This window comes from Telopea speciosissima, chromosome 11, assembly GCF_018873765.1.
Source record: "Telopea speciosissima isolate NSW1024214 ecotype Mountain lineage chromosome 11, Tspe_v1, whole genome shotgun sequence".
Taxonomy (NCBI): Eukaryota; Viridiplantae; Streptophyta; class Magnoliopsida; order Proteales; family Proteaceae; genus Telopea; species Telopea speciosissima.
In genome coordinates this window covers 33,356,460-33,364,905 of record NC_057926.1, presented here as the reverse complement: position 1 = coordinate 33,364,905, position 8,446 = coordinate 33,356,460, and the positions used below count along the sequence as shown (strand labels likewise).

The 8,446-nt window shown below is 40.7% G+C and overlaps 1 non-coding gene across 1 annotated transcript; it reads right to left on the bottom strand.

The window, feature by feature from the left end:
• Positions 1-2,421: 2,421 nt before the first annotated feature.
• TRNAI-AAU lies at positions 2,422-2,495 on the bottom strand. The gene has a single exon. It is a non-coding gene; the product is annotated as a tRNA-Ile (tRNA).
• Positions 2,496-8,446: the final 5,951 nt, after the last annotated feature.

The window sequence follows — 8,446 nt, the reverse complement described above, 5'->3', positions numbered from 1 at the left end:
TACCAGAGCCGAGCAAAAAGGTTTACGGTGGTAGGCCGACCCATCCTGGAGAAGAAGACGTGGAAGCCATACATAAGCAGCCACGTGTTCGGCGTCAGCTGACCCGGGGACAGGTGAAAGTGATCTAGGATCTGGTCCACTAGGTCGAGCACTGGAAATTAGAAGGCATATTTGAAGGTGATCTTATACAAGGCCACCTCGTCAGGCCTGATAAAGTAGGCCATTTCCCGAGGACGTGGAGCTCGGAGTTTGATGTCCTCAGGAATTGCATACATTTCCCTGAGGACCCGAATCTTGGCCTCGGTGACCGTGCTCTTGATCGAGCCGATGCTTCCCTCGGCAGGTTCTGGGACAACCGAAGAGGAATCGACCAAACTGATTTCATCATCAGAAGATCTCTCTTCGTCCGACTCTTCGTCTTTGCCAGAGGACGATCCCAAACTCCTAACACGGTCCTCATGGATGGGCTGAGCCTAATGGCTAGACTCTTGAGGAAGGGGGGCTTTGGCATCATTGTTCAGACAGGATTCCATAGCCACGGGCTCATCCGAGGCCGAGCCCAGTAGGTCTACTATGGGAGAAAGGGTGGAGAGCTCTCTGCTCGGACTCACGATCTCTCGCACCCCGACGAGCACTTCGCCTTCAGAATCACTACCAACTGATATGTTGAAATAAGGGAACTTACTTGTTGAACGAAGCTTGGGCGACGAGCCGAACACAACGGAGAGCTGAATGCTTAGGAAAGCCGTGCACTTGGAGATCCGAAGACTCTGATTAAGCCAAGCTCTCTGAAGAATTGAATAGTAACAAATGGAAGATGAACCTTCGCTATTTATAGCCACCGAATCGTCAAGATTCAACGGTCGGAGAACGTCCAGGGTAGAAAATCTAATGGTCCAGATCAAGGGATGGTTTAAATTCTCGAGTGTCATAATAGCGCCGAGTGACGTGTCACTGAAAGTGCAACTGTCAAATTCCATGCGAGACGTCAAATCCTCGTAGAAGGAGGGCTCGGCCTCAGCCTTGAAAGGAAATGATCAGCACACCAAAAACCGTACTCATCAAGATCGAACCGAGCCTTGATGAGTGGGGGGCCTGTGATGAGCCATAAAATAGCCCACCATTTAGAGCGTGACACGTGGATGGAACCAGGCCGAACCCGAGAATTGAGCTGAACCAAACGGCGGGGCCCCAAAACCTGGCACCGAAGGGGAGGCGATCACCCCACTCACCGACATGGCCGAGCACCAAGACCGACCGATGTCGATCCCCGAGCACTGAGCCGAGCCCACCCTGCTCGGCCATACGGCTGAGGATCACCAAGGACAAGTACCTGCCTGAGCACCTATGCAATCTACAATGGTAACACGCTGGCGGAGCCAAGCACCTCATCGAGGTTCAAAATGCCTACCATAAAAGCCCAACACCATGCCGAGGTACAAAACGCCTGCCATCTGGGCCGAGCATGAGACCGAACAGTGGGGGCGCGGCCATCCGAGACCGAAGCCCCGCCAAAAGCGACTACTATGGCCCACCCAAAATCACAGGCCCACATCATCATACCCTGACAATCGCGGGACACAAATTGAGCCGTAATCCCGCAATGGAATCGAATCACACTTCAATAAGGACTCTTACATCATTAAGAGTCCAACTCTGAGAATAACTCTCCACTCTACTCCACATGGAAGAACCCAACCAAAAGAGGACTCTTACCATACAAGGACTCATCCGACCGCCTCAACCTCATCCTATAAATACCCAGGTATGGATCTCAAACGCTCATCTCACTTTTCACTAAGTAGATATGCTGTTGCACCGGAGGCCTAACTTAAGCATCGGAGAGTCCTTGGCCGGAGCCACACTGGCTCTCTTGTGCTCACTCGGTTTTTGCAGGCTCATCCTTGGGCGAACCGGGTGACGGAGTTTTCGCACGCAACAGTCTTATTATAATATTAGATATATGTAATATGTGTTACGGATTTTTTGTTTTTTAATCACAAAACTGTGTTGAAAGGATAATATAAGAAAATAAAAATGTTGGAATATTCTTACTACATTCACTCTCTAATCTTTTTCTTGTTTAGACACTTTGCTAGCCCTAGCACACTACTTAGTTGTGCTAGCGTATCGGCACTCCTAGTTGTTAGTAGTGAAGGAACAAAGATGATGAAGGATTGTTGGTGAAGTCTGATCTCGGTCTTGAAAGAAGATACGACCTGGTCTAACCAACAAGATTCTCAATCCATCCATACTCTGTTGCACTACCAGTGAATTTTCAACCAATTATGCCCTTATTTTATGTAGACTATAAAAAATAGAAGAAAGTTTTAAAACCAAAATTTTCAACCAATTATGCCCTAATTTTAAGTAGACTGTAAAAAACAGAAGAATGTTTTAAAGACAACATCAAAATAAACTTGGCCCATGCAGGTCTCGAACCTGCGACCTTCGCGTTATTAGCACGACGCTCTAACCAACTGAGCTAATAGGCCAATATATAAAAATTATGTTGGAATATATTTTTTTTAAAAACACCACAAGAGAAAATTTTCCTTACATACAATCTAAGATTTGATTAAATAGTACTTTATTATTGTGAACAAAACTTTGACAACTTCTACTTGTGTTGGATACATTTTCACTCAACATTTTTTGATAGAAGAATGCAACAATGGTCAATTAAGAGGTTATGTTTTAATTCAATTTCTTTTGTTGCCTTTATCTGTTTTTAGTTAAGAGTCATGCACAAAAAAGAAGAAAGTTTCCACGTAAAATCAATACAAAATGTTAGAATTTTGCTTGAAAGGTTTTTTTTAGAAACAAAAAAAAAACAAAATCAAAATAAATTTGGCCCATGCAAGTCTCTGCAACCTTCCCATGATTAGCATGACGCTCTAACCAACTGAGCTAAAAGGCCAATATAAGAAAATAAAAACGTTGGAATATTTTTACAACATTTATTCTAAAAAAAGAAGAGCAAATGTAGCATGTGTTAGCTTATTATAATATTATTAGATATATGTAGCATGTGTTATAATATTTTCTTATACAAGTTTTGTGATATAAAAAAAAAAAAAAAGGGAAGCATATCTCAACGTGATTGAAATTAGTGTCTTATTATAATATTAGATATATGTAGCATGTGTTATGGATTTTTTTTTTTTTTTTAATCACAAAACGCTATTGAAAGGACAATATAAGAAAATAAAAATGTTGGAACATTTTTACTACATTCACTCTCTCTTCTTTTTCTTAGATGAGCGATTAAGTATGTCCGCTCTATGTGGGCGAGTGAGAGATGTAACCAAATCGGGTTTGGACTCGAGGCCCATACCCACGCCCACTTGGGGCAGTTGTGGGTCAAGAGGGCCCACTAGGGCTAGGTTAGGGCTAGAGGAAGGGGGCCACATGGTGGTCCCCCTATTCTATTTATATATTGAGTGAGAGGGGGCTGAGATATATATAGCTTCAGCCGTTGCCCCTCCTCTTCCTAATTCCCACGTCTCTCTTTGTCGTCTCTCGGCTCTCACTCTCTTTCTCCCATTGAGTGTGATTATGTTGTCAAGAGGCTTCCATCATTACCTCTGGACTTGGAGTGTGGATGTTCAATTTCTGTCGATCACTTATCGAGTGCACCACCGCGAGGAAGTCGCTTCGTTGTTCATTCAGCCATCAATCAAAAATCGTCTCGATCCTCTTCCGCGGCGTTGTGGATATCATGCTACGGAGGTAATGGTCGATATCCATTCTTCTTTGTTTTAATAGTGACCATAGTTGGAAAACCAGGTTTTTGACTCGGGCAAGTCACCCGAGTCGAGTCAAAATATAGTAAAACCTAGTCATGAGTCGTGTAGACTCACCTAGTATATAAAATGACCAAACTCGGTCCATGTCTCATGTGACTAGGTATTTTTATCGATTCAAATAGAAACTCACTGAGTCTCTTTCTCTCTCTCTCTCTCTCTCTCTCTCTCTCTCTCTCTCTCTCTCTCTATTCTCTAGCCAATCATTCATTCAGTTATTTTCCTCTACTGCTTCCATCATTATCTTCATCGATGGTTGATGCCCCGCAGCCAGAAACATGTGAAACTCATATTCCCTGCCCCTGGTCTCGAGCCCTATGAGAAATTGAGAACTATTTGCCGGTAGAGATTGGAGATGATGCTTATTTCTATCTACTGTTGTCGGTGATCTGCCCATCGCTGAATATAGAAGGTAAAGGGGAGGGAGTGAAGAATGGAACAATTTTCTATTAATACATGGTAGGATTGCTTTTATTTTTTAAATCAAAATTAATTTAAAAATAGAAATTGGGAAAAACGGTCAACTTAAGTTGTAGACTGCTTCTTGAATACCATAATCGCCTATTGCACTAGCAAAGATTTCGGATTTCTCACAAGAAAACCCTAAATGCAAGCTTGGAAATCTTTTAGATCAACAAAGCAAGTCTTTGAACCTTTTTTTTTTTTTGGTAAATAGTCTTTGAACATTGATTGGCTTGAAATGAAATCCTTCAAAGCAACGTATTACATCCTTCGCACTATAGAATAGGAACTTGAAGCCCTCTCTCATGGCAAGATCAGGATCTAGGGAGTTCTCTAAGGCCTGCGCAAGTAATGGTGGTCTTGTTTCACCCAAACTTCCTCATTGGTATGTGATTAGCTACTTATTGGGCTAATGTTGCCCACCCCTGTTACTATTGAATTTTTCAAATTAATAATTAGAGCACTTGGAAGTAGTTAGATCTTTGGGTAGAGATGGTACGGAGGATACTTTTGTGGGGGAGGTATTTTGAGATAGAAGCAAGAGAAGTTTGAATTTTGGAAGGCAATATTTGGTGTAATTTTATAGGTATTTTAATTTCATATACTTGATGGATGACTATATGACTTAAATTAGACTTAGATGGATTTCGTTTAACCCTGGGTGGTTGTGGATGATTTAATTTAGTTTCACACTTCCCATTTCTGAACTAAGAACATATTCCTGGGAGATTTCTCCCCCTTGGGGATATCCGCTCTACACCGATCCTGGACGTCCGCTTTGATATCTCTAATAAGGCAAGGCATAGTCTTCATTTTATTTTCGAAAAGACAAAAATTTCTCTCCTTCCAGATGTGTGCAATTGTCGCACAAAAAGCCAATTTAGCAATGCACCCAATCAAATCTCCTTTCAAAGTCTTGGTGATCCACTTTGCTTCCATAAGAATACCAGCTTCTGGCCTTCAAGCTAGAGAGCAAAGACTCAAAATATCTCCCCATACTTTTCTAGTAAAGGAGCAGTCAAAAAATAAATAGTCTCTATTCTCCAATCTTGCCCAACAAAAAACACAATATAGAGCAACCATCTTCTAGAGTTTCCAGAGTTGATCTTTGGTTGGGAGCCCATCCTTCAAGCATCTCCATGTTGTTACTGAATGCCTAGGAAAACAATTGTCAAACCATATCGAACCTGCCCAATCAACCTGTGGAGAAGATGATCTCACCAAACTCTAAGCAGATTTTGTAGAGAAAGACCTTGTAGGGGAGGCAGTCCACAAGATAGAATCTTCTTAAAGGAGATTAAGTCTTCTAATTTCGTCCAACTGCCCCCAAACCAACCTGAGAGACAAGGAAGTGGGATGGCCATGGGACCACATTCCTTCCACCAGAATAGATTGCACAAAAGCCAATCTATGCGACCCTGCATCAGACCTGATACGATCCCCAAATCTATTAAAGAGTACCCTAGCAGGGTGCCAAGGATCCAACCAAAGAAATGTACCTGAGCTAATCCCTATAATGTGGTGAATAAAAGGTTCCACCCGAACCCGATAGTTCATCATCTTCCGCCAAACCCAAGAGCAATTTTGAGTAGGTTGGACAGTCCATATAGAATCCACTCGCAATTATCCATGTCGAACCCACTTCACCCAAAGTGAGTCTTTTTGGATGCGACCCACCAAATCATTTTTATAATATCGGCTATATTCATATCTTTGATGCACCTAAACCCTAATCCACCCTCATTTTCCTCTCCAAAGAAGACCCGACCATAAAAAATTTGAAAACATTGACTCCAGCTTTTTGATGATAAAACCAGGCAATCCAAATAATCCCGACCAGTATATATCTCCTCCCTAAAGAACCGAAACAATTAATTGGAAATGACCAACAAATGAAAGGAAACGAGATTTCCACCATTCCAATCTCTTTCTAACCAAGTCAAAAAGAGGAGCACAAAAATATTGCTTTTTTGCTGATGTTTAGATAGCAATTTCTGGAGATCAAACCATCGAATTTTGATGATCCATATATTGTTAGAAATGTATTTGAGTTTAATATCCAATGGTGTGGGGATCAACCACAAATTTAACTAGAAACGTAGTCAAAAACTATGCCCAAAGTAGGGGGACCGCAGAATAGGTATTTTGATGAAATGATGGCCAATAGTGTCCTCTTTGCACAAAAATCTTGATTTTCCTTAAAATGATAAAACAAAGCTTTTCCATAAGTTTCAGCCATTTCTGATAAGGTTTGGGCACCCAAGTCATAATAAGGGTAAAATGATCATTTTCTACCGAGAAACTTCTGGGAGCAATGTTAAGCTCAAAATGTCATCATTTGGAGTGTGTTTTATGGTGACAAGATTCAATGTCTATAGTGGCCAATGTTGTGTTCGCAACATGAATGGCACAATAGGACTTTGTAGCTAGATTATCAGGACTCACTTTACTAAATCATAGGTATACAAAAGGATACGTAAAGTGGCCATTGTTTTGGGTAACTTTGTAATGTCCATATTTGTTTTGGGTTTTCATTAATTAGAGGGAAAAAAATTTCCTCGTAGCCAATGTACTGTATGCACTCTCATATTGTTTTATTTTATTTTCTCTCTCATCTACTGACTATGTGGGCCCCATTTGGATTATACCATTCCCCAAGGTACCATTGGTGTGGCATGAGAGATTCCCCCTCCCCTACTGCTAATGTGTGGAACCCTCTCTTGCTAACAATAAATAGTGTGGTTTATTTAGTAAAGTAGTACCAATTTTAGGGTAATATTATAACTTTCCAATAATTAAAGGCCTTAAAGTATCAATCATGAGATACCTCTCTAGATAGTACATCTAGATAATCTTCCCTCATTAATAATTGGATTTTTCAAAAATGTTATCTTAACCTTTTCTCCACGATATATATATATATATACACAAGATCTAAAGTCCTAGAGGACTTACAGAAGAGGATTGCAGGGTTAGTTGGTACTACTTGATTGTAGAGAAGAAAGGGGGATGAGGTTTGAGTTTTAATGCAACCTCATTGGAAGCTCGGATCGGGAGAATCGAAATCACGTTCCCTACTTGACCAGGAGTTGATCAATCGAACAAGAAAATCAAAATTGCAACGAAAACTCCAATTGAGGGTTCCAAATATTCAACTTAACAATTTTCATCAAACTTCATAATCTGCCTTCATTCAATCATGGAGGATTACATATATAGACTTAGGCTGAGTATGCATAAGGAAGGAAAAAAAAAAAAAAAGAAAGAAAAGATTCAAATCTCTAATCTTCAATCAGCCAAAAATACTTTAAACAGAATCCAATCTTCTCTTCAATCAGCCCCATATACTCTCACTTAGAAATCCAATCTTCAATCAACCCAATATACTAGTTAGCGGATTAATCCTTTATTTATTTAGTACTAATTTATTTAGCAACTGAGATAACTCCAAATCTTCCCTCTATTAGGTGCAACTTCTTTCCTTAAAAATATTGGGAAGATAAGGAGTGAATGGGCTATCCTTGCAGGGGCTGACCATGCCTGGCACGCCTCACCTTGACCCGGGCCAACCTTCGAAGAACCTTGGGGTGTGAGCTGGCAGCTTTCACTTTGTCAGCTTCATGGTCCAGGTCCAGGGTTGCATCATTCCCTCCTGGTTGAAAAGAATTCGTCCTTGAATTCTTGCCCCGATCAATGATGGTTGTCGCCCCACCGGGAACCGAAAACCAAACAAAGTTATTGGTGATATCTCTAATTGAATATACCAGAATTTGCAACTCGACTTCAAATTTGATGACGATAGCAATTGATGTATTCACTGTTCGAATAAATGAACGATTAAAATATGGTTTGTTGATGATGCTTATACCTTGAACAAATTGATTTAGTGACGGAAAATAAATAACATCCAAATACGGATCATCATATGTACTAGCAATGTTGATTCACTGGAACGTTTCTCTATTCATCTTTTTTGCTACATCGTCAACGATAAGTAAAGAAAGTTACACACTTGCAACGGCTCCAAATATGGATCTTAATATGGTGTCGTGTTCATCATTTTATTTAATGATGTTGTCTCACCATGTAGTGCTTCTAAAATAGAATCAGGTTCAAGGTTTTCAAAGCCGCCATGTTCGTCGACGCACTCATCTTGGTACTCATCAAACTTGGAAAGT